General features: G+C 40.5%; 1 long non-coding RNA gene across 1 annotated transcript in view; it reads left to right on the top strand.

The window, feature by feature from the left end:
- LOC135319283 (uncharacterized) overlaps positions 1 to 25,967 on the top strand; it is a 42,874-nt gene that overhangs the window by 10,772 nt on the left and 6,135 nt on the right. The window contains exon 2 of the long non-coding RNA XR_010377741.1: positions 12,962 to 13,075. This is a non-coding gene — a long non-coding RNA (uncharacterized LOC135319283). The remainder of the gene's footprint in view (positions 1 to 12,961; positions 13,076 to 25,967) is intronic.

Genomic DNA, 25,967 nt, shown 5'->3' with positions numbered 1-25,967 from the left:
GTTTCTGTTTTGTATATACTGTCATTTGTATTATTTTTTTAGATTCTATCTATAAGCATTATCATATAGTAATTGTCCTCCTCTGTCCAACTTATTTCACCAAGCATAATGTTCTCTAGGTCCATAAAATACTAAAAAAAGCAGTATTTTATTCTTTTTTGTGAATGAGTAATATTCCATTGTAGATGTACCACATATATACTTCTTAATCAATTCATCTATTGATGGGCACTTGGGTTGCTCCATGTCTTGGCTATTGTAAACAGAGCTGCTATGAACATTGGGGTTCATGTATCTTTTCAAATTAGACTTTTTCATTTTTTCCAGATATATACCCAGGAGCTGGATCATATGGTACTTCTATTTTCAATTTTTTAAGGAACTGCCATACTGTTTCCCAGAGTAGCTGCACCAATTTACATCCCCACCAACAGTGTAACAGGGTTCCCTTTTCTCCACATCCTCTCCAACATTTGTTATTTGTAGACTTTTTGGTGATAGCCATTCTGACAGCTGTGACGTGATACCTCATTGTGGTTTTGATTTGCATTACTCTAGTAATTAACGATGCTGAGTATCTTTTCATATGCCTGTTAGCCATCTGCATGTCTTCTTTGGAGCAATCTCTATTCAAGTCTTCTGCTTATATTTTGATTGGATTTTTTTTTTTTTTGATATTGAGTTGTATGAGTGTTTTGTAGACTTTGGCTATTAACCTCTAGTTGGTCACATCATTTGCAATTATTTTCTCACATTAGTAGGTTGTCTGTTTGTTTTGTTGATGGTGTCCCTTGTGCAAAAGCTATTAAATTTAATTAGGCCCCATTTGCTTATTTTCACTTTTATTTCTTTTGCCTTGGCAGACTGACCCAAGAAAATATTGCTATGATTTATGTCAGAATATTTTACCTATGTTCTCTTCTAGGAATGTTACGGTTTCAGGTCTTATATTTAAGTCTTTAAATCATTTTGAGTTTATTTTTGTATATAGCATTAGGGAATACTTTAATTTCATTGATTTACGTGTGGCTGTCCAGCTTTCCCAGAACCACTTGTTGAAGAGACTGTCTTTTCTCTATTGCATGTTCTTGCCTCCCTTGTCATAAGTTAATTGACCGTATGGGCATGGATTTATTTCTGGGCTTTCTATCCTGTTCCATTAATCAATGAGTTTGTTTTTTGTGCCAATACCATGCTGTTTTGATTACTATAGCTTTGTAGTATAGTCTGAAGCCTGGGAGGGTTATACCTCCAGCTTTGTTCTTTTTTCTCAGGATTGCTTCTGCATCTTTTTTTTTGTTGTTGTTCCATATAGATTTTAGGATTATTTGTTCTAGTTCTGTGAAAAATGTCCTCGGTATTTTGATAGAGATTGCATTAAATCTGTAGATTGCTTTGGGTAGTATGACCATTTTAATAATATTAATTCTCCCAATCCAAGAACACATCTTTCCATTTCTTTGAATCATCTTCAGTTTCCTTTGTCAGTATTTCATAGTTTTCAGTGTATATGTCTTTCACTTCCTTGGTTAAGTTTATTCTTAGGGTATTTTTTAGATACAATTGTAAATGAGTTTTTTTTTTTTTTTTTTTTTTACTTTCTCTTTCTGATATTTCATTATTAGTGTAAAGAAACTAAACAGATTTCTGGATATCAACTGTGTATCTCGCAACCTTGCTGAATTCATTTATTAGTTTTAATAGTTTTGAGGTAGAGACTTTAGGGTTCTCTCTATATCCTGTTGTCTGTAAACAGTAACAGTTTTACCTCTTCCCTTCCAATATAGGTATATCTTATTTCTTTTCCTTGTGTGATTGCTGTAGCGAGGACCCCCATACTATGTTAAATAGAGGCGGCAAGAGTGGACATTGTTGTCTTGTTCCTGAATTTAGAAGGCTTTCAGCTTTTTGCTGCTGAACATTATGTTGGCTGTGGGTTTGCTGTAAACGGACTTTATCGTGTTGAGATATGTTCCCTCCATACCAACTTTGATGAGAGTTGTTTTTTTTTTAAATCATGACTGGATGTTGAATTTTGTCAAATGCTCTTTCTGTGTCTATTGGATGACCTTGTAGTTTTTGTCTTTCCTTTTGTTAATGTGGTATATCACATTGATTAATTTGTGTATGTTGAACCATCCTCATGACCCTGGAATAAATCCCATCTAATCATGGTGTATGATCTTTTTTTACGTATTGTTGGATTCAGTTTGCTAATATTTTGTTGACAATTTTTGCATCTATATTCATCAAAGCTATTGGTCTGCAATTTAATTTTTTTTCTTTTTCTTTTTGTAATGTCTTTGTCTGGCTTTGGTGTCAAGGTAATGGTGACCTTGTAGAATGAATTTAGGACTGTTTCCTCCTCTTCAATTTTTGGAATAGTTTGGGAAGGATAGATGTATGTTCTTCTTTATATAAAACAATCTAACTTTTTAAAGAAGAAACATTTGCGAATAGACACTTTTGCATACATTATGGCCCTTGGTCTCAACATTTTAGTGTTTATTTCCTAGGAACAAAGATATTTTGTTATAAAAGCACTGTATAGTTATCCAATTCAAAAATTTGCCATTGATACTTTCTTATAGGAATCATATTCTGATTGTTCTGATTTTGTCTCAGTAATGTTCTTTTTGATAAGTTTTTTTTTTATTCTTAGAAGATGGGATCCAAGATCACATATTGCATTTTGTTGTCATGTTTCTTTAGTCTCTATTGATCTGGAAAAATTCTGTAGTCTTTGTTTGCTTTTCATAACATTGACATTTTTAAAGAATCTATTCTATTTTATAGAATGTTTCTCAATTGGGTTTGTCTGATGTTTTCTCATGATTTGATTCAGGTTATGTGTTCCTGATTGAAAAATAGCAAAAGTGATGCATCCTTCTCAGGATATCAGATCTAGTGGGAACACTATCAAATACTTCATTGTTATTTTCTTTGTTTTCTATCATGGTGCATATAATGTTTTCTCACCAAACCCATCCACAGTCAGTTCTGAAAGAACAGGTCAGAGCCTGACATTGGGGTGTAAATGAAAATGAAGTCAGACCTATGATACATTTTTGGGACTTACTACATTCACATACCCATAGAGAAGGGAGAAAGAAGGTTAGCAACATGGAGAGTTGCTTTTGCATTCTCTTAGATATCGGTATATAGGCAATCTGAGGCCTCCTTTTCTTGGCCAGTTTGGACGAATGTCAGCACCATGCTTATTCCCTGCCACTTACTCTTTCTATACATGCCGACAGTGTCCTGCTGCTAGCTCATGACTCTGCCTAAAGGCTTTCTCTCAGCCTAGATGCAGAGTAGCTTCCAAGTGTTGGAAAGTTATCACCCCTGGGAACAACCCACAGCTAATGACTGATAAAAATGAGAGAATAAATACTCCAGCTTCCTCTGCACCATGCCCCCCTCTCCACATGGAATTCCTCCCAAGGGTTCCCAGAATGATTCAGCCTCAGTTGCCCCAGTGCTACCTTGCTAATTGATGTAATTGGTCCTTCCCTTCCCTGTCTTACCTCTCCTTTCCCCATCAGTGCTTCCTAGGATCACCTCTCAAACTACTTGCACTGAAATCTTTTGCTTTCAAGAGTCTGCTTCTAAAGAACCTGCCCTTACACAGCTCAGTTATGGGATGTCCCAAAATAATTGTCTAAAATCCTCCATTTTTATCGAGCTTGAAATTTTTTTTTTTAGTTTCAAGCTTGAAATTTTACCCACTAGAGATGCATATGGGTCATCAGATATTAACTCAGGGAATTCAAATATCCCTTGAAGGATTAAAAAGTGGCTATCTTTTTTTTTTGTATTTTAGGAAAAATGAGTTGGTTACATTTGGTTACATTGCTTTCCTCATATTAATATTCAACCTGGCCTCCATATTGCTCAGAAAAGTCATTAACCATCATGAAGTAAGTAAATTCCCACTGCCTCAGTCTGCAGCCAGATTAAGAGATTTGTCCATGTCAGAAGGAGTATGTATGATCTCAACTCTACGCCTGCAATTTGGAGTTGACAGACTGAATATACAAATGGACAATGGCCAGACCATACACAAAAACAGAAATCTGACCCATAAAGGGAATCAGAACATGTCACCCAACATATGCTGTTTTGGCATATTGATAATTTTGAGCTGAAGGCAACTGAAAAACAGCAGATGCAGGAAGAAGTCTCTGCCCTCCCTGTTTCTGCCTAAAAGTAGGTCATAAATTTCCCATGAACAAGGTGGTCTCTGGGTACCAGGAAGAAGAGAACATTCTTATCACCAGAGACAGTGAGTTGCCACCAAGATGAGGCTGCACAAACAAGCCTTACTAAAATAACCCTTATCTTCCATTAGTTTCCCACATGTATTTATTTTGTAGTCATTTTCCCACAATTTACTGCCCATAGAATCCCAAACCCCTTTCCTTTGTCTAGTCATTTCACCACAATTTATAGCCCTTGGTTAAAACGGTATATCAGCCTCTGAGACTAACCACTTCTTTGGGGTTTCCAGTTCTTCTCTATGAAGCTGCCCAAACTATGTAAAAATATTAGCATCAAATAAAGTTTGTGTGCTTTTCTCCTCTTCACTGGTCTTTTGTCAGCTTAATTCTCAGAGCCCAGACACTGAACCTAAGAAGGTAGGAGAAAAGTTTCTTCTCCCCTACATCAATGACCTGAAACAACCTGTCCAGAAACCAATCTACTATTTACAATAACTAGCTCAGAAAGCCAGCATGCAAGTCAGACTTACAGGAAGTCAGACTGCTGTCTCTAGTGATAGTCCAGGAAATCAAACAATAACGCTTGTGAGAACTAGCCCCATATGGCCAAGACTTGATTAGTAATTGATTGCTTCCCTAATTTCTGTCCCCAAGTCCAACTTAGGACCAACTAGAGAAAGCCGTATTTGCACCCTAATCAATCATGAAGGATGCCGCACTTCTGGTTAGTCTGTCTACAGTTTTCTCATGCCAATAGCCTTTATTCCGGGTGTATCTGAAGCTGTCCCTTTTTTTCATGATGAAGCTTTCCTACTCCTCTGCCTGCCTTTGAGTTTTTGCCAAAATATAAGTAACAGTAACTAACTCCCCTGCTATAGCAAGCTCTGAATAAACAAACTACTTGTTCTCATTGGTTGGTCTTTTTCCAAAAAGTGCCCACTTGTAACTTGTAACTTCCTATGTGGGGCTAGTATTGAAGTTATACCTTATTCTCTCCACCTGCATGCTGTTTTAGATTTCCAAATAGAGTGATGCTTTCATCCCTGGATAAGACTGCACTTTAATCTCAGTGAGGTAGAAATGTTAAGACACCAAGAAAAAAAAGGCCATAAAATTTCAAATGTCCTTTTCCCCCTCTATCCAATTCACTCACAAAAACAATATTTAGATTTTTACCAGTACTGCTTTTGTCCCTTATCTTTTGCTTGAAGGTAAGAGTCTTCAATTGTCTGAAGTTTCCCGGTCCCCTCAAGATGCCTGCAGCTTTACTACTGAATATTTTCAGAGAATCTTTCAAGGGAGGTGAGGGACTGTCTTGACCATGTTAGGTCAAGGTAGTGTAGCTGCCTTACAACCTCTCAGGCTGATTATTTGCTTATTTGTTCTTAGCCCTCATTCTCACACTTGTGTGCTCTGCTGGACCTTGTAAGGTGCTTATATTCTGTAACCTACGTATACCAGATGATTTTTGGTCAGATCCTGCCAATGGCGGGAGATTAAAAGCAAGAGGAGGGGAGATGTGACTCTGTTTTCCCACGTTTTGAGCAGTAGTTGAAAAACAAAGACTGCACCAGTGATAAAAGAATGGAGGTGGTAATGGCACTGGCAGCGGAGGCAGCAGGAGCAGTGATGTCTGGGGCAGGGAGGCTGTGGGGCCTCCCTCAGCAGCCCAGGACCACAGGCTTCCAGGCAGCGGTGCAGGCAGCTGCGCTCCGATGACAGAAACCTTGCGGCACACAGCCTTGGCCTCCGCTTAATGACTGCTCTCCCAACCTGGGAATGGTAGCTTTTACTACTCAAAGAGTAAAGTTCCCTTCTTCTCCAGATTTCCCAACAAGCTTAACCAATTCCTTTATTTAAATATCTTCTGTTTGAAATAACTAGATTGGTTTTTGTTTTCCTAACTGTGTACAGAATGATAAAGACCCTCAGTGGAGACATCCAGTTAGAATTCTCCCCAAAGTGAAATCCCAATGCATCTTTCTTTTGTTCTCTTTGGGGTGTAAAGGGACATGCCTCTGTCTTATCTCTTTGGGAAGATACTTGCCTTAGAGAAAGAGCCTTAGGCAGTGGATTTGCATAGATTATTCATTCTCTCTTAGTGCAGATATGCAAATTTATTTCAAGAAAAGACTCTTGTGACCTTGAGCTACTTTGCTTAAGAGTAAGTAATATTAAAAAAAAAAAAAAAGAATAGGTCATTTTAGTACTTTGTTTATAAATCTAAAAATATGAATAAACAATAAAATAATAAATATTTTAAAAAATCATTACCGGGGATAAGCCCAGTATAGAGATCTTCTATTATCTCCCATAATACAGGTTTTTTTCTTTCCCCAATCAGCAGTCTGAGTTATGTTGAAAGGTTGTAAATATAAATTAATATCTGTCATCCTCAAACACAAGTTCCCTCTGTGTGAAGTCCAGGTGTGCAGTGGTGTGGAAGCACTATTTTTTGTTTTTGTTTTGAATACTTCTTTGGCGATAAGAACCACTGCCCTAACTAAGCCCACGAGTCTCTCCTCATCCTTGCAGCCCTGACCATCCTGGCCCCTCCCCTGGAACCTCCCAGACCTTCCTAAATTCAAGCAACTAAAGGTTAATGACTGTGCTTCAGAACTGTGACCTGTGTCCTTTCTGACTGGTTGATATCCATGCCAGTCACTACTGGGCTGGGCTCTGGCACCCACTGTCTAGCCCACTCTACAAGGCACCTGCCTTGGTGAGAGTTGGATCCTAAGCCCAGTGGGGAAGACAGGGCCTCTGATGTGGTGCTGGTACTTAAGTATCAAAGAACTAGGATACACCTAGGGACCCCTGCTGATGGTCCCATTTGTGACCTTCATAAAACTAATTATGGGAGCTGTAGTCTCTGTAGAATTTTGGCTCTGAGCAAAAACAGGGGAGAAAATGCAATTGGGCAGGTCATATTAGGGGCAAATGCAGCCATGGATAGACAGGGCTCTGGACTTTCTGCTGCCATTGCAGATACTCAAAACTGGAGGGAGGATGCAGGAAAAGACACGGCTCTTGGAGGCAGTCTGGAGCCTAGTGATCTGAGGTCCAGGAACCACTTTTTAATATTCTTGTTGAATTTCACACCCATTTAATGGTGATGAATTCATTAAGATTCACTGACTGCCCATTGATCAAGGACATTAACATTAATTTTATTAATAAAATGTTAACTAATACTTACATTAGCATTTTCTGTGTGTCATGTTCTATTCTAAAACTATATTAACTCACTTAAGAAATCATCATCAATCATATTTTACAAATGAGAAAATTGAGATATAGAAAATTATTTCAGATTCATGTGGCAAACCAGCATTTGAACCCAGGCCACCTAACCTGGCACATGAATACACATTAATTGCCACCTTTCATCTAGCATCAAGGATTATCTTTGTCTTGTTTTTAAATGGTATTTTCTATTTGATTGTTGATAATATGTATATTGATTATATAAAAGTATTATTAAAAATGTTTTACCAGAAAAATTTTGAGTGGAATTGCTTTGAGTTCAGCAGAAACTGAGAAATCAGCACCATAAATAACACCGCTTAAGAAAGAAAAACTGAAAACTTATTTAGATTATAAGCCACTTGATGACTATCAATTCAATTAAAATGTTGTTGGAAAAGTTTTATGCCATTCTTTCCATGGAATCATGACTCATACTGGATCATCTTTAGCTAGTGAGAGCTGCATCAAAAGGTAATATCAAATATTTCTAAAAATCAACAAATTACTTGGAAATTAGAATAACTAGAAGAAAAATTTGCATGAAGCTTTTATCTTGTGGTAAGCAGTTCTATACACATACATACATATCTAATATGTAATAGAATAAAAAGTTTTATACAGATATACACATACATATATACATATATATCTTTTATAATTTAGAAATAAAGGAAAATATTTAAATTCCTTACATTTATATATTACTATATAAGTTAATTTGCGATATATATTAATGATCAAATATTCTGAGTATCAACCCCAGTTGCAAATATCAGCCAACTTCACCTCAAACATGCTGAAATAGTAAAGAAAGAAATCTATTTTTTTCTCAGTAGGCATTCATATATTGTTGTTGAGAATGTAAATAGGTACTTCTTTCGGGAGGCAATTTTGGTAATAAACAAGGCCTTTTTTTAATATGAAAAAAAATGAAATTTATTTTTTCTCACATAACTAGTAGTCCAGGTAGGTTGTGGGCTTAGTTATGTCATCAAGGGCCTTTCCATATCTGTTCTGCTTTCTGCAGTGTGAGGGGGTCCTTACCTGGAGCCCCTCATAATGTCATTACAGTCACAGAACCTCCTGCTGTTATATCTGTGTTGGTTTAAAATATACCCATAAATTATTTAATATTCCTCCCTTCAAATGTGGAGCATAATTCCCCTCCTCTTGAATGTGGGCTGCATTTAGTGATTCACTTTTAATAGATAGACTGTCATGGAAATGACTGTGTTGCTTCTGAAATTAGGACATAAATGCATTGTGGTTTCCTTCTTACACTTTCTCTTGGGTCACTCACTCTGGGGAAATCCAGTTACCATGTCATAAGGGCACTCAGTTAACACTATGGAGATGTCCACATGGCAAGTAACAAGCCTCCTGCAAAAAACTAACAATGAACTGAGACTTTCTGCCATAGCCATGTGAGGGCACCATCTTGGAAATCTCCAAGCCCCAGTCAAGCCTTCAGATGACTGCAGCTCTAGCAAATGTCTTGACTGCAGCCTCATAAGAGAACCTGAGCCAGAACCACCCAGCTAAGCTGCTCCTGAATTCTTGACTGACAGAAACTGTGGGATAATAAATATTTGAGATAATAAATGAAAATTGTAACATCATGCTACATAACTAGTGCCAGATCTATATATGACAACAGCTGGGGGAAGAAAGGAGCAGCTCTTCTTTCTGGCTCTGTTTTTCTCTCTCTCTTTTTTATAAAAAAAATTTTTTTTTGGATAAACTTTTCTGAGGCTTCCCAGCAGACTTTTTACATTCCACTGGCCAAACCTGGGTCACGATCCAGTTTCTCAGTCAATGACTGGTAAGAAGACATTACCATGATTGGCTTATGCTGGATAAGATCTACCCCATGGAACTGGAGTTGGCTTCACTGAAACAGAAGACTGTGTAGAGGATAGTGACTTCTGTTAGGAAGGAAGTAGAGTAGAGGAATAGCTATTGAGGTGACTCAATCAAGAGGTCTAGATCATGCTGTATAACAAATATCCACCAATTCTTAATGGCATAACACACCAAAAGTTCATTTCTCTTTCACACCACCTATCCAGAGTGGTTTAGCTAGAAGACCCCAGCTGAAGGCTTCTACGTTTCTATTATTTTCCCAGAGGTCAGGTGGGAAAGTGGCAAACAGTTTACTGGGTCCTAAAGTTTTTCCCTGGACGTGACATATCACGTCCTCTCCATCTTATTGACCTAAGTAATTATATCTAATTTCAAACAGTTAGATAATGCAATCTTATGTTGTGACTAGAAACTGGAAACGCAGAAATATTTAGTGAACATCAGTGATGTTCATTACCAGCAGGAGAAAAACAGTGTCTGAAAAAGCTGCTTGCTGGAGGGACCAGAAATTAGGGCTGTAGTATGAAAGCACTTTCCATGCTCTACCCTCTAACATTCCAAAACCTCTTTAGGAATCTCTCTCATTCTTGTCTTTAAGACCTGAATTGGTAGAATAGATCAGATGTTAGGCACATGGCACAGGGAAAGATCCTAACTTAACTGCTGGTGTTAGATCTTAGCCTACCAAGTGTCTTAGCAGACTACTTGAAAATTTCAGTGAGAAGAATATTTACTCAGCATCAGGTATTTAATCGTGCTTGGATATCAGGTCCAATAATGTGTGATTTTGCTAATAAATCTATAAATAACATATTGAAATGATAAGTGCAGCAGTGATGAGATCTGCAGGTCAATAGGTCACTTTTCTCAGGCTTCTTCATGCTTGTGGAGTGGCTCTTACTCTAATAGGATGCATGGAAGCTTCCTAAGCAAGGAAACAGATCCATTCTCCTCAATGCTAGTCCTCTAGTTTGAGTCCTGCAAAGCTCCTAACTTACTAGACTTCGGGTTCCCTGCTTTGCCTTTATCTTTTGAGTTCTTTTATGATAGCGGACCTATTAATAAATCAGGAACTAAAACAGTTTTGCTGACTCCTAGCTCTGGTATCAATCTAGCTAACTCCATCTCATTTTTCAGCTCTTTACAAGAAGCTTCTGACTGCTCCATCCAGTCTTACTCTGTTTTTCATGTCCTGTCTTCTCCCACATACACCTTTTTGTTCCTATCTTTACAAAGCATGTATCATACCGCAATCAGCAGTAGCCGATTTCCTGGATATCTGCCTTCCCAACCGATAAGCTCTTTGAAATTAAGTTTCACATTTTATAAGATCTTAGAAATTCATAGGTCCAGTGTAGGGAATAATAATGTGGTGCCTGATTATTAAATGTTCAGTGAATGTTGAATGAATACTTAAAAAACTACAAGGATCAAACTCTGGCGAAGGGGATTATGTGTCCCTGTGTTCTAGGAATTTCCAATACTCTTGAGAGTCTTTAAAAATTCACTATAAAGATCCATTGTTTTCACTTCCTAAAGCAGGGTAAGCTAACAGTATCTATTGAAATATAATTAACTGGAGATAGGTCAACAAATTTAGGCCTTAATTTAGCATCAACAGTTCATCCAATTAACTTCTTACAAGAGTAACACTGGCAGTGGCTCTCAGCTTTGTTCCAAGTAAGGAGGGTGGTGGTGACACCTATGTCATTAAGTAATCCTCTGGCAACAGAAACTGTAGGGATGGGGGTGGAAAGTGTAGTTTGAAGACATCCCTCAGGCAATTCCTGTAAATTCACCCCGAGGAGAGTGTGACCCATTTTCTTTCCTCCCCATTCACTGCACAAAGGGCTGATGCTGAGGCAGGCCAAGGTCATTTTGGTCTTGGAGATTTTATAATGGATTGGACTCCCCGGGGGCACCCAGATTCAGGTAGCAGGGCTTTTATTACCACGAGGTAGCTGAGCTTATTCTTTCTGGTTCACATAACTATTTAAAAACTACATTATTTATAGGTGTGGGCATTTATGGAAAATCGTTTGTTATTAAGCTTATAGTAACTGCTTTTTTTTCTTGGTCCTGTGGGTGAGGACTGACAACGGCGGTCCTACTGTCATCTTTTGGGAAGTCACGCCCTGGCTCAGAAAAGCTACAGACAGTCTTCAAGGCTCAGGGTGTAGTCTGGCTGTAGAGCACTTGAAAGCCCTGAGGAGTAGTCAGCCGTCGGCACACTGTCTTCTTTCAGCCGTCTTAGGAGTTTCCGAACTCGCTCGAGTGGAGACTTGCAGGGGTGGGGCTGGAATGTCTTCCGCATTCCTCTTCCTCCTCCTCCTCCCCTCCCCTTTCCTCTCCTCCTCCTTCCCCTCTCGCTCCTCTCTCCAGTACCCTTCTTCCCCTCCCCCTTCACCTCCTCCTCCCAGCTGCGGTTGCTGGGGGGGGGGGGGGAGGGGGAGGAACTGATCAAGTGGCTGGAAGCAGAGAGTGGGAGGACCCGAGTCCAGAGAGCCCTGGTAGCTCGCAGGCCTCTGAGCACGTGGACGTGTACCCCGTTCACGTTATCTGTAGAGTTATCATAAATTAGGGAAAAAAGGCAGGGCCAGCTTCACAAAGCCTTGTGAAAGGATGCCCCGGTGTTCTAATTACAGTTTTACAGAGAGCTAGTTCATCATGACTACTAATCTCTCATCTGTAAAATGGGGATAAAACAAAAATTAAACAAATATTATCCAAAAATAGGAAGCTTGCGTAACAAAGCGGTGTTCATTTCCTGTGAATAGTGGAGAGGAACTAAGTAACTGCGCTTTGTTGATTTTATTCCAGCCAAATACAAAGACAGACCCTATACAACAAATGTATTCCTTTGTTCTGAGCCTTGTAAAGAGTCATTTCTCTACAAAGAAAGAATCCCCTTTGTGCATTCCCTGGCCCGACAGGCCGCGGGGATTATGAAGGGAAAGCTCTCGAGCTATTTTCCTGGTTAGAGACATTGTTCTGGAAAGCAGGCTGGGTTGCCATGGCTACGGCTCCCCAGCGGCCTCGCCCTGCCCCTTTCCACCCCGGCCTGCCTGTGCTGCCTGCTAGTACCCGGGCAGGCCTGACTTCAAATGTTCCTCCCGCACAGCACGGAAATGGCAGGGAAATTCCATCTTACAATTCTCAGATGGCCTCTGAGGCCCAGAAGCAGAAAAAAATAATCCCTTGTAAGGCAGTCCTGAATTGTCCTTGAAAAAACAACCATTAGATTGAAAGCTTGTTGAAGGCAGGAACCACGTTCTCATCAGTAAACCAATCCTCCCCTCTCACAGTAACCAACTTACCTACCCTCTCAGCCCAAAGCAGGCTGACACACAGTAGGGTCTGGAAAAAAGTTTATAACCATTTGCCAGTGAGGTGGCGGTTTAGCAGCGTGTTAAAAGCACGGACTCAACCAGATTCTTGGTCTGCCGTTTAAATAGATTGAAGTACCTAACCTTCCAAGCTCCATTTTCCTCATCTCTAGAATGGGAGCAATAATGTCTAACTCGGAGATACATGGTGAGTACTGAATAAGATAATATAGGAACCACTTGGTCCTGTGTCTGACTCTCAGTATTACGATTCTGATGATTATTGTTGTCTCTCCTCTGCAGCCTCCTGCGTGTTCCTGTGGGAGAAGCACTGTCCCCTACAAAACCCAAAAACTCTTCTAGCAGAGTCCAGCAGCTCAGGTCTAATAGTTAATGAAATGAATACAGAACTGCTGCGTAAGTTGTTTATTTGTGTAATAAGGGTCAAATAGAACATGCTAGTAACACGCTCCGTTTGCAGAAGATTGTTGCACATAAATAATGCAAAGTGGATGTGTTCCAATTGTTCACCCATACATCCATGGTAAAAAGATGAAAATAGGGCCGTGACTTCTTTTAGTTTGACCTTCTCTGTCTTCCCTCCCCCAACCCCCCACCCCCACCCCTCAGGGGATTTTAAAACCCTACAGACCCGGTTTTAATTGAATTTGTGTGCGTGAGAGAGACAGAGGGAGGGCTCTTACACTCAGAGGGGTCCCCACAGTCCTCCCCACACCAGGGCTGCTTTCCAATTCAAACAAGCCTTGGGGTCCGGAGGCAGTTATTTGGTGCCTCTGGAAGATTCTAAACATCCTTGGGACACTCAGGAGAAAGGGAGTGTAGCACCCCCCACCCCCAAATTTGATCTGCCCAACTCCCTAGCTAGGTCCGGACTTTGGCTAGAACGCGTAGGCAGCCTTTGGCGTTTTGGGGGTCAGGAGATAGAACTGGTCTGGGAAGGCTCTGAGCCGAACCTGGCCGCAGGATGTGCACACCCTCGACAGCTGCGGACCACTGCTCGGATGGTTGGATTTTCAAAGGTGCCACTTCATGGTGGGACTGATCAGATGTCAGAGGTGCTGGCACCTGGGGGAGGGGAAGCGAGGACAGGATTATCACTCCACTGTTACTTAATACTGCTATGTCTCTTGGTGGAGAAGGTATGTACAGCTTTTATGTACTTAAGGGTACGAACGAAAAGGGCACGTTGACAGTATTGAGTACGTTTATTGTCATTAATACACAGGGCCGAAGGAGCCCGGTAATTTTACGTACAAGTGCCGATGGTATGTAGAGCGCTCCCACGACACCTATGTGCGGTGTATTTTGAGGTTGTGCAATAATGCAGCAGAGGTGCAGAAAGGCGGTGTGAACTGCAGGGTGTGAAGTGTTGTTCCCTCTCCTTCAGACCCTCACACAGTCTTACCCCCGCCCCCCCCACCCCAGGATACACTTTGAACCACCCCAGACACATAGTCCTCCCCTCCCCCAACACCGCAGCCAGCTTTCTCTGAAAACTGATACCCTGAGGCCCTTTTCCCTTACCAGCCACAATTAGGGGCAGTAAGAGGGAAAATGCGGACTGGATCATGGCACAGATGCAGTGCTCTGTCATTTTTCCTTCCGTAATAGGCCACTGTTCCGGCTCCAGGCCTTATATTTTATCTGACTTGGCTACTCTAGGAAACAGCTTTAGGCTCCTGCGAGTCCAGGCCAAATCCACTTCTTACTGGGAAGTCCATTTTGTATTTTCCGTCTCACCCTCGTCAAGTCTCAGCCGAGGCTGTTGTTCTCAATCCAGCTCAGAAACTGGCTCAAACCGCCCTGAACTGGATTTGGTGGCTGTTGAGACACAGTTTCTGCCTCTTTGTTAGGGCGGATCCGGCCTCATTTGCTCTTCGGTTTCCCTCCCTCCTGTTTTCCCAGAGTCACCAACAGCAATTCCCCTCCCCCTGCCTCTTCAGTTTGGCATTCTTTTACCCTTCCCTGGGCCAAGGCCCCATGAAGTAGATTAAATTTTTTAATAAAATAGTGGATTTAGGTTGTAAACCTTCAGCTTTTACTACATTAACTATTTAGTTCTGCTTTTCTCAAATTTGTTATCTAACCAGTTGACATGGTGCCCTTAAAATCTTGGCTCTCATTCTAACCTGGAAATGTCTTAAATTTTCACTCTAGATAGAAGTAACTTTAAATTCCAGATCAAAGGCTTAAAGGTGTTGGTGTAGTACATTGTTAATTTACTTTTTGTTACTATATTTAAGACAAAATAATTAATTCACTTCTGTGTTGAGAGATGACAAAACAGTATGTATAGAATTTGTAAACAATCACCCATACTGGCTGTCTATTGCAACTGCGCGATTCCAGAGAAAGAACTGAAGACTTGAGATGGTTTTGGTTTTCGAACTTGTAATTTTAACCCTGGATCAGATTCTGTGAATTGTTTAGGGAAGAAGGCTGTTTGGAGAATGCGCGGGAACCATTGCTAACGTGTTGCAGGTGGGGCAAAACTTGGAATGTGACGGAGTGAGGAGAGAACAAGGCTGGGCTTTTGTAAATTCTCTTTCTGTGGAATTTCAGCATTTCTTATGTTTTGGAACTAGATAGAGGTGATGATTGTACAACACTGTGGATGTATTAAATGCCAGTACAATGGCTAATTTTATGTTATGAGAATTTTACCTCAGTTTTAAAAAGTTAAGCGTTTCTTGATAAGAATTTTTCACTTTCTTCTTGTGGGGTTTGAAAAATCAGAGAAGAGACAGATAATAAGCAACCATTTTCGGGGTGTGGCTCCACTTGGTGCTTAACGACGTACTCGTCTCCCTCTGCTGGCCAAAGTGAGCAACATGTCACGATGTCCCAAGGCCTTTTGAGCCTGTCTCAATTATATGTCGAAGCACAAATACCAGGCTGCTTTATCGAGAATCGTCCTCAATACCTTGTTTCCAGTGCATTTTGTTTGTCTTCCTTATGTACTTGGTGCAGGGCTGGTTCACTGAACGAGGAGCACAGATGTTTTCCTTCTGCGGTGTTACAAAAGAATAATTATATCTCAGCAATGTAAAATTCACCCCTAAATCTCAAAGCAGAACCCAAAATGTTATCATTTCTTCTAGGCTAAAAACCAGAGTTAAATTGCTCATTTAAGTGTTTAGTTTCCGTAGAGCCAAAAGCCCTGGAAAAAAGCCAATTATAACAGTAGAATCTGGAAAAGCTATTTTTATATGCAAAAGCCTGCAGCTGGCTTTGTCCAGTGCCTCAGTACCCTGAGAAAGGCTGGGTTTGGACTAAGGGAATCTTCAAAACCTATGTAAAAAAGGTGAATCCATCAATTAAATTTGTTTTTATGAGATTTACAAATCTTAGACAAATATGGTGGGAAGAAGAACAATATTATGCTCTATTTTGGAGGTCAAGGCCTTCTCCTTGTTCGATCTACTCTTCCCTTAGGATCCTCACACCTTTTGTTTCACATGCGTAAAATGCTTCTCCCTCCTCCAGTTCCTCCCATTCATGGGTCAGGCCTGACCCGTCAAGCCTTCCGTTATGTCACCTCCTCAGAGAAGCCTTCTTGCTTGGTCAAAAGCAGACTCCTTATACCCTGTTATCTTCTCATATGACATCCTCTTTTTTCTGTTACAGTACCGCTATAACTTACCATTGTATGTATTTGTTTCCTTGTATATTCTCTTCCTCCTTCACTGGCTTTCTAAATCCCCTAAGGGCCATTATCTGTCTGATCAGAACTGTATAACCAGCTTTTGGAAAAGAACCTGGCAAAAAAGTAACAAGGAGTAAATATTTGTTGAACAGATAAGTTAAGTTCAAATCCCGTATCTCTAGCTCCAGTCTAGTGCTTTCTGGACTACTTGTCTTCTTTTATACCTTGTAGCTTTTTCAAGACTTAGCCTGTGTTCTTTTTCTCTTGTAAACTCAGTAAACTGATTTGTTTTAGGGCTCCTCTTCCCATAATGTGAAAGGTGCTGAGTGTAATGGAATCTTCACAGTTCCTCGAATTTTATCTCCCTAAAAGAAAAAAAGAAAAGAAAAGAAAAACAGGCTAATCATCTATTTCTTAGAGTCTGTGTTTTCTCATCTGTAGTACCTGATTTTACTGGGAACCCTCACCCGGCGCCCCCACCAGTCTTGTTTTTGATTTCTGAATCTGGAGTCCTCCACTTGGGTCGCCTCCCCCATCAAAAGTTTCCCTACTACCAGGGAGAAAGGGTCTACCAATTCTTCAAAAAAGTCTCTTCCTCCAGTCCAGAGAAAGACTCCTCCTGCAGAGATTTAAATTCCCTGGAATTTCAAGTAGGCAATTTGCATTTCTGAGAACCTTTAGACTAGATGTCTGTCTTTTCATTGGACTTCAGCCCAACAGAAGAGTAATCCCTTTGAGGCGTTTCTTTACCTAGGCAAATTAGCTATTATTACACTCTTCCAAAAGCTGTGCTAGGAGCTGGAGGACTTTTGTGACCTGTGGGTTTATTCTGTATTCCCTGAATGGTTTTGATTGACGGATGGTTGTGTAACTGGTAGAATTTCCCTAGCTGCCTACAAAATGCTGTGACTTTCACTCCTTTTAACTGGTAATAGTTAAATGAAACTACTGGAAGTCAGAAAAGCTCAAAGCTCTGAAGTCTTGGTTTTCTCATCCATTTTGTTTTTCATCTGCAAAAAGATGATGTCCACTTTACAGAGTTGTAATACTTATTATAATAGCATTTATAGAGCAATTACTTTATGCCAGTTACTGTTCTATATACATAATACTACTTGTTCTATATATAGGTATATAATCAGATAGATAGATAGATAGATAGATAGATAGATAGATAGATAGATAGATAGATAGATTTATTTAAACCCAGCCACCGTTTGGGGTAGATATCATTGTCTCTGTTTTACTACCAAGGACATGGAGGCACAGAGAGGTTAGGTAACTTCCCCATGGTAACACAGCTAGTGGGTGGCGGAACACATACACAAACCCATGCTGTTTGGGTTCTGAGTCTATGCTTTTAAAACCCAAGTCCAGTTTACCTGGCGCATGTTTACCTGGTGAATGTTACTAAATGTCAGTTTCTTATCTCCTCCCTTATTTCCATGAAAATAGTCATTACTTCCTCAAGGTATTGTAGTACAAAACCATAGAAATTTAGAACCAACACAGTCCCCTACTTTTTCAGATGTGGAAATGGGAGGCCAAAGTGCTTGAATCATTTGTACTGTGTGACTGGAAGGGACTCGAATTTAGCTCTCCTGACTAACCTGTGCAGGAATAATGGGTCTCCATATTAAAGTGTTCTATTTTTTTCCTCTTCCATTTTTGAAAAGAAACAGAAAAAAATCCTTTTATGAATTTCACTACTACCCCCACCTTGTTTTCTGCAATTCAGTAACACAGGCTGCTGCCCTTAGAGACTTAGCTAAATGGAATGCGCTGCTTCTCTGCCAGAACACACGAGGGAGCGGAGCGGGCAGGAGTTCGCCAGGCAAAGGGCACCAGGGAATTAGCACTCGCTCCTTTATTCTTCCTCACTCTTCTCCCTCTCAATCCCTTCCCTACTTGTTCCTGGCTCCAGCTCTCCATTCCCTTCCCTGGATTAGGAGTATCAAGCTATCACTGTTGTCCACCCGAATACAAATTCAACCCTGAACTGGGACAGTAGTTAGCTAGGTCGTCCATAGCTGCCTAGTGTCTCCACCACCCCAGCCCCCTCCCCCACCAGGAGAACAGTGAGAAAGCCCTGAATTCCTGTCTTCACTGTGCTATTATCTCGATATATATGCCTCTGCATGGTTTAGTTAACCTGTGCTAGCCATACTTTTTTCATCTTTGTATGAGATACTATCTTTTCTATTGTTTTCTCACTGGAAATTTTGGCTTGACCATGAAGAAGAGCTGTGACAAAACTCAAGAGACCACAATATTTGTTTTATTTTGTTTGGCTTAAAATAAAAATTCTAAGAAATACCACAGATATGTCTGTAGTTGCAAAACTGCAACATGGCTTTACGAGCTTAAGGCTTGTAAAGGCCATGTTTAAAAGACCACAATACGTCGTGTTATGCTGTAAACACAGAGAATATAAATTCCAAAGGAAATGTTTCCTTTTACTACCACGGAAAAGGAAATTTAGTTGTTTTTCTGTTTCTCCTCCTCCTCCTCCCTCTCCTCTCTCTCTTCTGTTCCCCCTCTCCCTCTCTTTCCCCCTCCCCTTCCCTTTCATTTTCCTCTTCTCCTTCTTCCCCCTTGCAGTTTTCTTTGATTGGACCTTGGAGAAGGAGAGTGTGATAAAGGGAGCTTCTGGCTGAACTGTTTGATGCATGATGTGTCACAGTGAGAAATAAGTTTGAAAATGTAGATTAGGTTCACATAGTGGAAGTTCCTGATTTTAACAATACTTTAAAAACTTTTGTTGAATTTCTACAATATACCAGATTTTGTTTGTTTTTTGCATATGCTATATCAAGTAGTCATTACACACAACTTGAAACTGAGACTCAGGCAACTTGCCTGAACTCACAGAGAAGGCACAGTCCCTTTCTAGGGACTGCTAGTCTTCTAAGTGTTACAGTAGAGATGGGTTCACACTACAATGTGCCATGGTGTGGGGAATTATGATCTCCGATGAGGAGCTGAGAAGGTGGAGGGGAAAGGCAATCTTGTATTCATGGACGTGTTGCTAGAGCTGGGTGTTGAAGGTGGAGTAGGAATTTGGGCCAATGACAGACCGGAGAGGGACATGTTGGTCAGAGGGAATGAGATGTTAGAGACACAGAGGTCTGGAATAGAATGTTGTGCCCAGGGAATGTAAGCCAGGTGAGTGGAGTAGAAAGTGAAACGGGGAAAACAGTGGAAAGCGAGGCTGCAGAAGCACACAGGCCAGATCCCTTGGGTGCCGTGCAATGGTGTTTGAACTCATTCCTCCAGGCCTGGGGTTTTCAGCAGAGCACTCCTTCTAAAAAACAGACATTTTGTAGAATTCCAATGCATTTATTTACAGAACCACTAAGGCATGTCACAGTATCCCAGAGATTTAACTAATACAGTGTTGTAACTATGGCAGGCAAAGTGGAACCAGTGAGGAGTTCCAGGTTTGCCCAGGACTAAGGGGGAGTCCTTGGATGAGGTGCTTTCAGTTTTAAAACCTGGATGAGTTGGTTAGTCTAACTGTAGGCAGGAATGTAACATCTAGCATGCGATTGACTCTAGCAGTTTGGAGGATGGAATGGGAAAGGAAAGGAAAGAAATGCAAGGGACCTAACAGTTATTGGGTAACATTGTGTTCCGGAGGGTACTCCATGCCCTCCTGGTAGTATAGCTAGACATTGTTTATCTCATTTTACTAACAGAGAATCTGAAACTCAGAACGTTTAATTTGTCCAAGGTCATGCGGCAGTAAGTGGCACCACTGGGATTGGATCCAGAGCTGTTTGAACCCAATGCCCCAACCCTATTCATTATATCCAAGGGGAGGTCCCTGCAGGCAGGGAGACTGCTACTTAAAACTGTAAAAATGATAGAGGGAATGAAAATGTAGGGAAAACACAGAATAGTGGTGAATATCTGCATGTAAGCATGGGAAGAGGAAAAAGAGCCATATCCCATATGATGCAGGGAGAGACAGAGAAGCCAGGAGAGTACAGTGTGGTGAAAGAAAATGGGAAAGGTGATTTCACAAAGGAAAGGATGATCCCGAGTGTCCAATATGATAGATGCTGAGGACAATGAGGACTGTGCAAAGAGGACTGGCATTAGGACCAGGAAGTTATTAATGAACCACAGGCAAAAGCCACTGTGGACTAAGTGAGTGTGCTGGCTTTGTAACATCAGATTAGCTAGGCTGAACTGTATTTCTCAGACGTTCCTTCCCTGTATGTTTCCCTTTGAGGGTGGCCCACAAGAGATATTAATGTGAAAGAATTTCACAGCTGAAGTGATCAGTGGCCATTTTGGTTTCTATTTCAGAAGATGGAGGCAGGCACTCTGGTAGCTCATGTCAATTGTCCCTTAGCTGCTGCCCTCCTCCCCCCCAGCTGACGTAGGGAGCAGGCCTGCAACTGCTCCACTTTCCCCAAATCCTTTTTCAGCTTCTCTGACTCCTGGGCCACTCATATGTCCACCTCTGTAAGAAAGGGTACCAGCTTCTCCCATAGGACACCCACATCACCGAGGTTAAAGGCCGTGAGAACTGGCAAGGTTCCATTGTGTCCTTGCTCATCCTCACCTTCTATCCAACTTCTCTTTCCCGTTGCCTGACCTGCTGTTGTGACACACCAGCATCAGACATGAAGCCAACAGCCTTACAGAGACTGTGTACGTAGACCTCACAATCACATAAGATACATACACACACACATACAATCATGCTTACGTATCTGTGGTGGCTCCACTTCTTTGGTTGAACTCTGATACACTGAGAGATGTGAAAAAGGAGGCAGCAAGTGTAAGTGACTCTGGAAAAGTATCATAATCATACCATAAATATCTACTGAGTCCCTTGTATGTTCCTGTGCTTAATTCAGAGAACATGGTGATGAACAAAAGTGATGTGATTGGGAGACTACAGTCTAGAAAGACAGACAGATGATTAAAAAGTGAACAATCAGATATGTATTGAAGTGGTATGAATACTCCAAAGGCAAAACCACAAAACAAAATATCTCCCTCCCCTCCCATGGGTGACAAGATACTGAGATCCACACAGAAGGGACATAGTTTAGGCTGGGAGATCAGGGAAGCATTTTCTATGATGTGCTGTGTCAGCTGAAATCTGAAGGATAAGTAGGAGTTAAGAAGGTCATTTTAGGGAAACAGAAGAGCATGTATTAGCCCTGAGGTAGAAGAGGCCCAGAAGAGGCAAGATTCCTGAGCAGTTAGAGTCTGATAAGGAAGACAGAAAGGGACCTGAAATAAGACGGGAGAAGAAAGCTTTGTTGTCAGTCGGGGATTCTGGAATTTTCCCAGGAGTAAGGGAAAACCATTTTTGGTAGTTAAGATTCTCTGGTTGCAAGGAACAGAAATACAAAGCAGAGCAGCTTAAGAGAAAAAAATTGGTTTTTACTGGCTCACGTAATCGAACCACAGGAGATAGAGGAATGGAGATGACTTTAAGGGGCGGAAGGACACATGGTATTCAGGCCATCGAAACACTTGTTTCCATCTTCACTTCCCTTCGCACATGTACTTCATCTCTATAATTATATTTTTAATGAGGCTGGAGCCATAGATCACATCTTCACAGTTTTCCTCCTCCACAGTCTACAACATTGTTCTTACTAGATCCAGTAGCTCTGAGTTAGAAGCAGATTACTCTGCCTGGGGAAATAGAGACACAGCTAACAGCGACTTCTTACTTCCTTACAAAATCTCTTTTTCACAAAGAATTGCCCAGATTTTGAAAAGAGCACAATTACCTCACTTTCCTCATGTCTGGATAGTAAAGTACATTTTTGTCTCAGACTTTCTGATTCATTTCCCTTCAGTATTACAGTCCTACTTGACTGGTGGTATGGTCCAAAATTCTGCTAAATACAGAATCTGAATGTGAAAAATTTCAAACAACATTTTATTTTAAATTAGTTCTGAGGGCTTCAATATTGTTAGAAAGTAGAACTATAGTAGTTTTTGTCAGGTCAGAAATGCACTAGAATGGTGCAAAGCAAATTTGAGATTATATCAGTATTATCTGCTTTTTCTTATCGGTCTTTTCCTCTGAGGAACAAAATGGGACCCACCTCACATTAGCAACACTGACAAGAATGTAACAAAAACAAAATATTCTCCTTTGGGTGGGAGCTTTCCCTAAATTACTGTATTAATCAAAACTCTTTTCAGTGGTAAGTATCAGAAACTTCTCAAACTCACTTGAAAAAAGAATACGTCAGTTAATATAGCTGAAAAGTTCAGGAGAATTGCTTCAGTCACAGCTGGGCTTTTGAGCTGAAATGACTTCCCAGGGACTCAAGTTCTCCTTCCAGCTCTTGGCTCTGCTTCCCTGCGTGTGGCTTCATTCCGAAGCAGGTTATTGCCAGGTGCTGGCCCCGTGCGGCTCAGCTCTAGACTTACATTCCAATAGCTCAAACAGCCTAAGCAGAAGGAGAGCTTTTCTTTCCATGTGGTTATAGCAAAAGTCCAATCCAGGCATGTCTCAACCTTGGACTGATTATGACTAGGAGGCTTGGCCAGGTGTAGGTCAAGTGCCTGCTGTGGAGCTGGGGCTGGAAGTGGAGGCAGCCTCACCTGAAGCACATGCCCTGAAAGTGGGATGGAGAAAGCACCCCAGACGGGCAAATGAGGACCAGATGCTCACAATAGTCAACTTTGGCTGCTCACCATCATGCATTCCTTAGTTCCACTGCTTAACATAGTGCAACCATTCACATGAATAAAAAACAAACATTGTCACCTCCAAGGGACAATGACTCATATTGTCTTTAATAACATTATTCAGCTCAAAGGTCACAATATCTAGGTGTCACAGATTCCCCTTAGTTGGACTTAGAGGCATCTCCTATAAATTTGGAATCTATAGCTAAATAATATATTTGACCATCCTGGCATATCTATCACACAGTTATGAAAGGAAAAGAGGATTATCATAGTTTTAAACTATCATTTTCAAAGGAGAAGAAAGGGAGATGGTAAATCATGGCTGCTGTTCTGTGGCACATGTAACACGCTGAAGAACAGGGAGAGCAGAGCGCCTGCTCCAGCAGTGGCATGAGTTTCTTGTTGAGCCTGTCTGTCTGTCTCAGGCTTTGCCATCTGAAAGTCTTCCGTCTCTGTTGCCCTACGGGGCCACAGCTGAGGTGGGCATTAGGGAAGATTCCTTTTTCCTTCCAGCAGTCAAATTCCTTCGGGGAAGGTTTGGGGAACTTGAGTATTAATTGTTTTAGGGGTTGAGTAATTATAGGGCTTTGTTTTCCAGGCCTGGGGTTTCTAAGGCGGTACAGCTGCCTTATGATATTGGTACATTTTTCTCTATTCACATTCCTTGAGATTGTGACCAAAACCAGAAGTCTCTTTTTTAAGTTCTCTTAGAAACAGACACTGCTTCTTGGCCACCCACTAGCTCGTAGCTTGTTGCCCTCTATCGTGGCCTCATCAGAGGTGGGGAGACAGAACTAATCAACCCCTTCTTTTCTGGCTCCGCTCCAGTGGCTGGCTGTTTGCAGTTGGAACAATTGTTCCTTTGTCAGGCAGGGAATGAATAGCAGGAAGTGACTGGGAGTGATCTGTGGGTATCAGTGTCAGTGTCCTTGCTTCGTTAGTATTCACTTCAGCTTGGAGCCTGGAATTTGGATATTCTAATCCTGGAAGGCCAAAACTGACTCTCAGTCATCTTGGATTATTAACCATAGGAAAATACTGTATTTTCTATCTTTTCTGTTTTTAGACAAGCCAGCTTCAAACAAAGCTTGGCTCTTCCTTGTTGGACCTTACCATTCCAACATAATAAATTTTCTGTTAAGTCCTCTAAACATATTTTCTATCAAGTCTCTAAACAACCAGCCTTCTTTGTTTGATACATGGAAAATCCTAAAATAAAATAGGCAGTAATTTAACCAGTTACCTTCCTATCAAAAAGCAAGAATTGATCATCATCCCTACCTGGGGAAAGGGAGAGTCCTCACTACCCTGCACCTCACCTCAATTCCATATTTTTAAGGTCAATTTTTTTTCCTTTTCTCATGTCATATTTTGGCATGACATCTAGACATCAGAGAAGCAAAGTAGTATGTATTACAGCAGCAGGGTTTTGGTTTTAGGGTCTGTTATTTATTTATTTATTTATTTATTTATTTATTTATTTATTTATTTATTTATTTACTTACTTACTTACTTACTTACTTACTTACTTTAATTGAAGTATAGTCACCTTACAATGTGTCAATTTCTGTTGTACAGCATAATTTTTCAGTCATATGTATACATATATTTATTTTCATATCCTTTTTCATTATAGGTTACTATAAGATATTGAATATAGTTCCCTGTGCTATACAGTATAAACTTGTTGTTTATCTATTTTATATATAGTAGTTAGTATCTGCAAGTCTCGAACTCCCAATTTATCCCTTCTTACCTCTTTCCCCCTTTGGTAACCATAAGTTTGTTTTCTATGTCTGTGAGTCTGTTTCTGTTTTGTAAATAAATTCATTTGTGTCTTTTTTTAGATTCCACACATAAGTGATATCATATGGTATTTTTCTTTCTCTTTCTGGCTTACTTCACTTAGAATGATAATCTCTAGGTCCATCCATGTTGCAGCAATTGGCATCATTTTATTCTTTTTTATGGCTGAGTAGTATTCCATCGTATAAATATACCACAGCTTCTTTATCCAGTCATATGTTGATGGACATTAGGTTGTTTTCATGTGTTGTCTATTGTAAATAGTGCTGCTGTGAACATTGAGGTGCATTATCTTTTTGAATTAGAGTTCCCTCCAGATATATGCCCAGGAGTGGGATTACTGGATCATATGGTATGTCTACTTTCAGTTTTTAAAGGAATCTCCATACTGTTTTCCATAATGGCTGCACCAAACTACATTCCTACCAACAGAGTAGGAGGGTTCCCTTTTATTCACATAGGGTCTGTTATTTTTTAATACCATATTCCTAATACCATTTTTGAGGCATTTAAGTCTCCACTAAAAGAGTCAGAAGTCCAACTCAAATTTTATTCCACAAGAAAGATAATAATTCACTCTTATAGGATAAAAGTCCAGGGATACCATTTGTCTTAGTCTGGTAGGGCTACAGAATGGGCAGTCTGAAAAACAGAAATTTATTTCTCACAGTTTTGGAGGCTGGGAGTCCGGGATCAGGGTGTCAGCAGATTTGGTTTCTGCTCAAGGAGAGAGGCTTACAGATGGTCATCCTCCTGCTGTGTCCTTAAGTGGCCTTTTCTCTCTGTGTATGTGCATTCCTGGTGTCTTTTCCTCTTTTTAAAAAGAATTCCAGTTAAGTTGGTTGAAGGCCTACACTTACAACCTCATTTAAACTTAATTACTCTTTAAATGCCCTGTCTTCAAATACAGTCAAATCAGGGTTAAGGCTTCAACATATGAATTTTGATCACACGCAATTTTGTTTTAACAGTGCTATTTTCATGTATCACAGCGCATGTATTTGGATTGAGGGCCAAAATGAGGTCATCGGGATTCTCTGATTCTTATCTTTACTCTTCTGGTTTTGTATTCAAACAGGCCTTCATGTGCTGGCCCTTTGACAACTCTAGATTATGCTCTTATGATTTAATAACTCCAGTGGAAAGATATTTTTCTCA

This window comes from Camelus dromedarius, chromosome 25 (assembly GCF_036321535.1).
Source record: "Camelus dromedarius isolate mCamDro1 chromosome 25, mCamDro1.pat, whole genome shotgun sequence".
Classification (NCBI taxonomy): Eukaryota; Metazoa; Chordata; class Mammalia; order Artiodactyla; family Camelidae; genus Camelus; species Camelus dromedarius.
The sequence above is the reverse complement of the archived record's forward strand: the minus strand, read 5'-3'. Positions and strand labels throughout refer to the sequence as shown.